Below are 10,396 nucleotides of genomic sequence, written 5' to 3' on the forward strand. Positions count from 1 at the left end.
TGGTTAGAAAAAGAATGAGCGTGCTAAGGCTATGTGTAGCCAAACTCGTTCATCCCCCTTACCAAAAGAGTGACTCCCTAACCTAATCAGACAAATGACCCTAATGACTAGAGTGAAATGCAAAAATCCTAAAGATCATACTTTGAATGTGGGAAAAGGGTAAAGGATCATGCAAAAAACGTAAAAAAAATGCTAAGAAAAAATGCATGAAAATGTAGTGAGGGCATGTGAGTGTGTACTAGCGAGGGACGGCCCTATTGGGTCTAGCATTGGACTAGCCCTTCACTAACGCTCTCTCACAAGCATTGGACTTGTGAGTGATCGAGGGGACGACCATGACTTGCTTTGGACTAACCACGGTAACGTGCATTCCATCCACATAATCATATATAATACTAAAGCGAATAGACATGCAAAGCACATAGTCTCACATAGCACGTAGCACATAAGCATGCTTATCTAAATGCAGAAGTCTAGGGAAGCAATTAAACACATAGGCATATAGGCACACACACACATAGCACACAAGCCCTATCTATTACAAAAGGGGAGGCCCTACTACAATCTAAAAGGGGAATATTAAAATAAATACCTAACTATTACAAATTTGGCATTCAAGTGCCTTTCAAATGACTTGCTTAATTAAAGAAAGCGATATAAAGAAAGCGAAACAAGCAATTAAATCATCCATAAGAATGAAAAGCGAATTAAATCATGCATATTCACGCAAAACATATAGGAGCACGTAGGAAAAATAAAATCAAGGAGATAGAGGTTACCTCCCTTGAATTTAAAGCTCTAATGAAGTGGAATTACTTATTTATCCTCCAAAATAAAAAAAAAAAGATCAGGGCACCAATTTATTGGAGAAAATTAAAGAAAATATGCAAACACAAACTCACTTGGTCATAAAGCCCTTAAAATTATGAATTAAGCGCAATTTGAACAAAGCATGGTGATTAATTGAAGCAAACACGCATTGAAGTTGCCAAAATTAAAGCTGCCAAGGACTAACTTGCAAATATCAGAAAGTTTTTAGGGTCTAATCACAATTTTCAGAACTTTGGGGCAAAAATTGAAGGAAAGATAAAGCTCAAGGACCAATTTGCAAATTGTAATAGGGACCCAATTGAAAGCCTTTATAAAAGTATTGGGGTCAAAATTATGAAGTCCCAAAATCTTCGTCATTGCCCAACGGTCTGGAATTACAAAACAAAACGAAAATGGAGGGACTGGAACTGCGAATTTTAACCCAACGGTCTTCTTCTCCAATAGAAGATACATCAAATCCACCATTTCTGTTTTTCTTACAAGCAGAGCAATACCGGAACCAGTTTTAATTATAACCCTTCCCAATCAACATGAAAATCACCCAAGCTTCCTCTCATATCATTTCAATTCGAATTCATTCAACCGGAACATACGAAACGGAAAAAAAAAATGAAATATAGCAAATGCATCACAATTTCTCAAATGTGAGGAAAGCGAATTGGTCGACTTAGCCGGTCTCTTTACACAAAAAATTGCAAACAAAATATCTTTCAACAATAATTTTCAACCAAGCATTTCATCGAACAGATTGGGGGTGTTAGAAATTTCATCAATCCTTTGCTCCATTTATACTATAATCGGCCCCAAAATTGTTTCAGAAAACAAAGATTCAGTCCAATCAACCCCATTAAACATATACGGCCAAACAGTCATGAATAACCACTGGAGAATTGCAAGAAAACAAAGCCACGGCAGACATGCTCTGAAAATTTCCAAAAACCTATGCTTTGAAGAGAAAAACGGGGATGCAAATAAAAGGGACAACTTACGGTGATCCGCAGGCGGCGGTGCTGGATTCGGACGAGGTGGTGGCGGCAATGACGAAATCTGACTTCGTTTGAGAGCTTTCATTCAGTGTTGCAGAGAACGGCGGCGACCAAGGCGAGACCGACCAAGGCCGTGACAGTGGTAGCCACTCCGGCCTCAGAAGCTGTTGTGGACTTCCAGAATCTACAGTCGTGCCCTTCGTCTCCTCCACCTCCACCGCTATCACATATTTCCTTGCCCTCTGTTTTTCTTTTGCTCTGTTTTTCTCTACCAATTTTCTGGGGATGACTGGACAAGTTGCATGCACTCTAGAATCTAGGGCGTTTGGCTGGAGGGTTGATGGAAGACCAAACTGGAAGAGCCCAGCAATCGATGAGGCGTCGGAGGAAGATAAGAATGGGTCCATGCTTCTTGTAGTGGAGGCTTTTGTTCTTGGGCAGGCGGTTGACCACTTGTTGGTCACGCTGGAGAAAAAGGATTGAGGCTGCCTGATGGCCGCGATGGAGGCCGTGCGCGGTGGTGGCGATGGCAGATACCTGTGATGACCCCACCTCCCCCTAAGGCGTACCAGAGGGTTCGGCGGACCGCCTGCCCAGCTCTCACCAGGACTCACTCACTCGAATCACGTGCACACATCCATGAACCATAAATAACATCCACAATTCAAACTTATAATTTATATTGATAGAAATCAGGGTACAAAGTCTCAATATACCCAAACTAGTTCAAAGTATATACACTCCCATAACAAAACATTCTATTCGAGGAATAACGCGAGTACAAGACAAAAGTCAAAATAACTAGACTACGCTAGTCTTTACACGTCTCACGCGCCCCTCGTACCCCTGTAAGGAAAACAAAACTAATAGGGTGAGCTAAAGCTCAGTGATGTTCAAAATATCAAATTGTCCAGCAAACAAGATAATAACCATGTAATAGTGAAATAGCGAGCAAACAAATTCAAGTAAAGAGATAAAACTTCATGTAGTCAAGATTGTGTGGATCATGTTCACAAGTAAGGATACAGTTTCTCATGTCTCGACTCCATCCCAGCTTGATCGAATAGTAGTTGACACTCCGTCAACTTTCAAGTAATAACTAGTCCAGAAAGAAAACTCCACTTCTCGCCAGTCTCCGTCCACCAATCAACCCCCTTCTCCGGGCCCGCACGCCACACGAAACACGGGTGGTAATACTCGAGTATACCGGATTGCCGAGGAGATAACACTCCACTCGACCTTACTAGTGACCCAGGGTTTGTTATCTAATCGACCAGGCCCTTGCCGGCTCCACTCGATTAACTAGCCACAGGGTTTCTGGAATTCCAGGCATAAAATAATTCATGTGCATGTAGAGCAAGTCAAGTAAAGTCGATAAACAAGAACAAATTTGGATAGGGCAAGTGCGATAAAGTACACCCTTGCTCTATCAAATCATATATATATCACGTATTCACGTTGATCAAAGATAAATGGCAAATATCGAGTTCAATCAGATATTTGGAAGCACTCACCAAAATAGTGCCTCTAGTGCTCGTGTCTGGGTGGTACTCCGGGTTTGGAGTCCAAATCTGCGATAAAACTTAACTTGAGAACTTTTGAAAATCAACTAAGGTTCGAAACTTAAGCGTTTCGTTCAATAAGAATCAAGAAAGTGAAATTCACTTGAAAGATAGCTGTGAAATAGTTGCTCGCTTTTCAAACTGAAAAATTTGATAACATGTTTGCTTGGAGATGACTTTTGAGTCAAAAGTGCAAGTAAAACGGTTTCATAGTGATTCATATCGTTTTCCCTAAGAGTACGAGTTCGGCCAAGTCCTAAACATATAACCCTCGATAGTTCAAGTGATAATCACTTTTAACCTTTACTCAAGTTGCAAGTATAGTTTTCTAGTCCTCGAGCGTAAATTTGGGCAGCATGCCCTTTGTGTTTACCTAATTTTCCAGCCATTCAGGCTTCATTATTTTTCCTCAGCCAATCCCAAAGTCATATATATCATAAATGCAAGTCAATATGTGAGGACCCGTACTTTTCTTAATTGCACGTTTTCTGCATTTTCTTTATTAAAAAATTTTTCTAGATCAATTTTATGAGTAAATATAGTTTTTAAATGATTTTTCTAGTATCGGTTAGTTTTTGAGAAATTAAGAGTGTATACCGGATGTGGGACCCACTAGGGCGAAAAGTTCGGAAAAATTCGACCAATTAGGTTAAGTTCCGGATACTGGGTGAAATTTATCGGGTGTTAAGAGATAAGTAGAGGATGAGATGTGATTGATGTGAGAGGAAACAAAAGGATAGAAATGCATTTAATGGAGTGACAAGTGTCACACTTCCATTGGTTGAAGCCTAAGACAACTATTCACCTTTTTGACCTTTCTTTACCATTTGATTAAATATCTCAAAATTGACCAAATATTCACTCTTTCTTTCTCCATGTTGGCCGGCCATCTTGAGCTTAAGAGGGAAGAAAACTCTTCAAACTTTTAGCTACCATCTAGTGCAAATCATCCAAACCAATTGCTGAAATTTGTTTCTACTCCATAAAATCCCTCCATTTGGTGCTAGTAAGTGATTTTGTGAAAGTGTTCAAGGAAGCTAAGGTGTCCTACAACTCCTTCTCTCTTGTTTACTAGGTAAGTGGTGATTGAACTTCCTCCTACACTTAATGAAGCTTAAGATGTGCTTAGTGGTAGCTAAAGTGCTGAAATTTGTGGTTTATTTCTTGGTTTGAGATGAATTGGTGAAGTTTTTATTTTATTGATGAATTTTCTGGTTTAATGTGATCATGATGTTGTGGTTATCTATGATGGTTGGTAATGAAGGGTAACGACTCTAGTAGGTGTATATGATAGATAATTGCAACCAATTTTGGATTTGGAAGGAAATGTGAAAAGTTAGGGTTTCATATCCCCTTTTCTGTCCGGTTTTGTATCATATGTTTAGAGGCCTAATTGGCCTTGGCTTAAAACATAAAAGTTGTAGGTATTGATGTGTTTGAAGTGCCTGTAAAATTTCAGGTCATTTGGAGTAGTGTAGAGTGAGAAATGTCGATTTTACTGTTGCTGTTCTGGGTTCTTCAGGATGGCCGAACTGCGTTTGTAATTGGCTGTTTTGACTGGAATTTCTTTGGATTTGGTGGTTGAGGTCTTCTGATGTAATGTAGCTTGATGTCCTAGCTACCATATGCCTTTGGAATTTCTGCATTTGGACCTGTTTAGACTGATTTGTACTGATTACAGCATAGTGTAATTTGTAAACCTGCAATTACGGTTCTGGTTTGTTATTTGGCATATTTGACTTAGTTGTGCTGGGATTTGGACTGAGTGACCTTCTACATTGTTGTATCCCTGGTTCTTAGCTTCGAAATGGTGGGTCTTACACCCTAATCCGATAATCGTAGCGCCAATGGTGCCAAAACCGCAAAATGGTGTCGCAAACTGTTTTTATCCGGAAATGTTTCTAGCTTGATTTTTGTATTTATATGACTTTAAGCCTAGTGAACGGCTTTTGGACATGAGATTATTCTATATGAGATGTTGGGACTGTTTTCTGGAAAATAGGTAAACACAAGGGACATGCCGTCTGTTCATCTTCTTATAATGTAAGCAAGTTAAAGTGATTTTGCGAATGTATTTTGTAACGAATTGGACGTATTTACTGAAAATGTTACCGGCTCTTTCAAAAGGTGGCCGAGGGCTAAATTTCTATTTGAACCTGTATATTTCCGCTTGGCAAATAAAATGATCATTTTACCATTCTAAAAACCTAATACCTCTTTAGGTTGGTTTATGAACCCTAGTAATTCCCGTCCACGGATCCATATGCTCTATTGACACTTTAAAAGTCATTTTATACGTTTACTCGCGAGTAGTCGGGTAATTCTTGATTTCATCCAAATCATGCTAGATGGATTGTAATGTGTTCTTTGTTTACTTTAAGTTTCATTGGTGATTGAGAAGTGGACGTTATTTTGCGTGTATAGGTGAGTGTTCCCTGTTTGATATGTTTCCTGATTATATGGCTGGTATGAATGATTGATAACATGTTATATGCTTTCAATGATTGTTAAAATGAGTTTTCTAGGCAAGTGTGTACTTTATCGCACTCGGCCTAAACGATTGTGAAATTTTCAATGATTGAATGATTGAAATGTTATTTGTGCATGAATGTAAGCCTTTTGGCTGAACTGGCCATTGCCCCTTGTTACCGGTCGTCTCGAGCCAGAAGCGGACTCGGTCGGGCGATTAGGGACCTGGGTGAACGTTTTGGTATACTCGAGTATTACCTTGTAGGTTAGTGGAGGTTGGTGGAGCCTGGTGAATGAATGAATGAACGAATGAATGAATGACGGTTTTACTTATATACAAATACATTTTCAAATGATTGAAGGTATAAGGGAACGAAAGGAGAATGAATGAACGAATGGCTCTTTGTGAGCACGTATCCTTTTAATGACGGTGTTTATCGCTTTCTTTTGTATTTAAATGATTGGTAACATGTAATGAATGCATTGAACTTCTTGTTTGCCTATGTGTTAGGAACCTCACTGAGCTTTCCAGCTCATCCCTTTAGTTTTGTTTTCCTTAACAGGGAAAGGCGTGCAAGGACGAGAGCCTGTATAGACTAGCTGGGTCTAGCCTTGGTTTTCTTTTGTCATGGTTTTCGCCCTAGTACTTGGCACGGGCTGGTTGTATAGTGATTTGAGAACCTCTGTATATTTGACGGTTGTACTTCTTCTTGAGATATTATTGTATATACGTTTTGTTTTAAGTTGGATCGTGGTTAGATGTTCTTATGGTTGCTTGAAGTGATCGACTGAGTCCCGGCGAGAGCTGGGCAGGCAGTCCGCCGAACCCTTTGGTTCGCCTTAGGGGAAAGTGGGGCTGTTACAGTTGGTATCAGAGCCTGCTTCGCGTGGTCTCTGCGCGGAGTGAGCCTGGACTGAGTGGTTAATAGGTATGAAGGATTAAGTGCTCGTTCGAGCATAAGCTATGAGTTGTGAACGTTATAGGCCTTAAATTTTCCTATGAAATCTGAGGACCATAGATAGGTACATCTGGGAGGAATTCCGATTGTAGATGGTTTACTCTTGGGACTTGTCGCGCCCCACTTTTTGAATGAATTGTGTGAATGTGAGTGATGTGTGTGTGAAGTGTGGTGTGAACGTGTGCAAAATGAAAAGTAAAAAGGCCATGGGACTTTGGAAAGCGACGATTTGGCCAAATGAAATTTTAAAAAGGGTTTTTTAAATATGAAAACGGAGTCGCCACTTGGTATAGATTTGGGGTGTACCAAGTCACCCAAAAAGTGTTTTTTAAAGACAAAGTAGTAAAACCCTTTTTAAAACGACTCCTAGTCCACGTAAGCCAAAGAAAAAGGTTCGGGGGTCACGTTTGACAAAGGGGAAGGCAAGGATAGAATCCAAGGCACCCCTTTGACCTAGCCAAGGCTAGTTGCGCGACTCAAACCAATTTTTCCTAATTTTTCTACCCAAGGTATGTATCGCGTATTGGATATGTCTATATGAATGCAAAAACCTAGACCTAGGGGGATTGGGGGAAATTTCTCTTCAAAGGTTGAGTGGTGCCAATCACATTAATTGTGAAGCCCAATAATGATCCTTTTGGAGAGGTCACACCTAAACCTAAATGACGTGAAAAATGAGTGGAATGCATGCCATGTGAAAGTGTGAGTTTGTGTGAAGTGAGAAAAATGATAAAAGTAATAAGATAAGAGTGAAGGTGTGCAAATGTAGATGAAAGTACTCGTGTGCGAGTGAAGATAAAAGGGTTCGTGTGCAAGTGAAGATAGAAAAAGCAAGTGAAAGTGATAAAAAGGTGCATGCGTGCAAATGAGACAAAAAAGTGTTCGTGTGCAAGTGAAGGTGATAAAAAGGTGCATGTGTGCAAATGAGACAAAAGTGAAAGTGTAATGATAGAGTGGATTGAGAATGCATGAGCCTAGGGAATTCATGCATATTGGGTACGGGGAGACCTAAATCGTGACTTGATTTTCCCTTTGATTAGAAGGCGAAACTAGCGTGCTAAGGCTATCGAGTAGCCACACTCGCTCGTTTCCCTTATCGGAAGGGGATACTCAAGCAAAATGAACCCTATAGCTAGTATGGGATGCAAAACCTAAAGTGAGGGGAAAAGGGGGTCGAGGATCATGCCAAATGATAAAACTAAGGAAAATGCGTGATATGTAGTGAACAGGCAAATAATGCATTAATGAAAAAACCAAAGGAAAAAATCCTATTGGGTCTAGCGTTGGACTAGCCCTTTCTATGAATTCCTAATAAAAAAAAAAAAAAAAAAAAAAGCCACAACTAGCATTAGGCTAGTGTGGTGACGTACATTCATCCATTCCATTCATTCATGGTTATGAAAGCAAGTAGACATGCCAAAACGCTCGTAAACACGTAGCACGTAGCACTTAGCATGCTCGACTAGATGCAAGAGCCTACTAAAGCAATTTAACATGTAACAACAAAAGCAAGCAACCAAGGGGAAAGGGAAATGGACCAGATGCTCTACGAGCACTATCTATTACAAGCCAAGAGGTGTACACATACCCCATAAAAGCATAAAGGGGAAGGGAAAATGGACCAAATGCTCTTCGAGCCCTATCTATTACAAGCCAAGAGGTGTACACATACCCCATAAAAGCATAAAGGGGAAGGGAAAATGGACCAAATGCTCTTCGAGCCCTATCTATTACAAGCCAAGAGGTGTACACATACCCCATAAAACTTAAATAAAAGTAAAAGCAAGTAAATGCATGCAAGGAGGTAAGGAAAGCGAAGTAGGCATATTCACATAACACGTAGGAGCACGTAGGGTCAAATGAAGTGCAAATGAAGAATAGAGTGTACCTCCCTTGAAGCGACGCCCTAACGTAGTGAAATTACTAACTTACCCTCCAAAATAATAAAGAGGTCAAGGTACCACTTAAATAATCACAAAAGATAAAAATAAGCATGAATTTGAATCAATTAAATCATGTCAACAATCCACATTTAAGAAGTCAAAAGAAGAAAGGACCTGATTGCAAAGATTGACAAAATTTTGGGACCAAAATTAAAGTAAAATAAAGTTCAGGGACCTATTTGCAATTAAACTAAGGACCCAATTGAAAGAAGTTGAAAATATCCAAGGCCACAGCACAGTTAAGGAGAAATTCAGGGACTGATTTACAAAAATTGTTTTCTGGCTTCTTAATGGACCAAGCCATTGGGCCATTTCCTTTATTTGTTTGGGCCAAAGCTTCCAAGCCCAATCGGAAATCCCAAAACAAAAGGGAATGGGCCATTGTCACCCTTCTTGGGCCAAGATCACTTGGCCCAATCGGAAGTCCAAGGAAAAAACGAGTGGGCTAGTATTATTTTGGCCCAAAAATTAGCCAACCAAAACACATGGACCATGACCCTCTAGCCCAAGCCAAAAACCCAAAAATGAATTAAACCCTCTTACACAAACCCAACTAAAAAAATCATTAGCCAAACATAAATCTAAGCCCAACAAGATAACAAACCAACTAAAATTATTTAAACCACAATTATGATCTAAAACCCAAAATAAATGTATCCCAAAAAGTCACATAAAATAGGCAAACATAGGATTAAGCTCAAGAAAGGCAAAATGGATTTGATTTTTCCAAATTTTGAGGCCACGGTGAACAAGGGGACTTGAGTGATTAAAATGCAACAAAAGCAAGGAGCTAAAGTGAGACCTCCAATCATGTGATAAAATTCACAAGAAATGAATAAAAACCCCATCTTACAATCGAATGGCAAAATTCAACATTCCACTAAAGTTTCAAATCAAAGCTATAAGTCTATAAAGGTTATTAAAATCTGCAAAATCATTCTAAACTCACTAAAAGTTTTACCCAAAATCATATCAAAGCATGTCAAGAACAATTAAAATTCTAGAATGACACAATTGATTAAATTACTCAACTAATTGGACCATAACAAGACAAGAGGGAACTTAGGGGGTTAAAGTGCAAGTGTTTTAGGACCTAATTGTAAGAACAAACACCTAATTGGGCCTTTGAAACATGGATGGAAACTAAGGGGAGTAAAGCTGCGATTTTTTTAGACATTCTTCATGCAAAGCATGCATACGAGGAAGATTTCTGCATTTTAAACTTTCTGCATTTTAAACTTGCTGCAGCTAGAGTGTCGGTTGCACTTTCATCTTCAACCATAGAACTCAAGAACTAACTCAAACTTTGAATTAACAAATCAACACACAACTTGGACATCTAAATAAGTGCAGCACAGAAATGATGCAAGACATGGGAACTTTTCATGCAAAAGCCATCATGCATTCTGGTTTCTGCAACTTCCGTTGCTTTAAGCATTCAACATTCCTTTGGCAGCCAAATTTTTATGTTAATCCTCAAACCAAAACAACAAACTCATCAATTACAATCCAATAGTAACCAGCTCGTCAACAAGCAAGGAGGATTCAAACATGAAGCAACCATTGAGGACCCAAACAAACAGCAAAAGCAAGAAAATGAAAGACGCACGGAGAAATGCAGCTGGCCTCTGATGAAACCGGCGGTG

Source organism: Coffea arabica, chromosome 1e (genome assembly GCF_036785885.1).
Source record: "Coffea arabica cultivar ET-39 chromosome 1e, Coffea Arabica ET-39 HiFi, whole genome shotgun sequence".
NCBI classification, from domain to species: domain Eukaryota; kingdom Viridiplantae; phylum Streptophyta; class Magnoliopsida; order Gentianales; family Rubiaceae; genus Coffea; species Coffea arabica.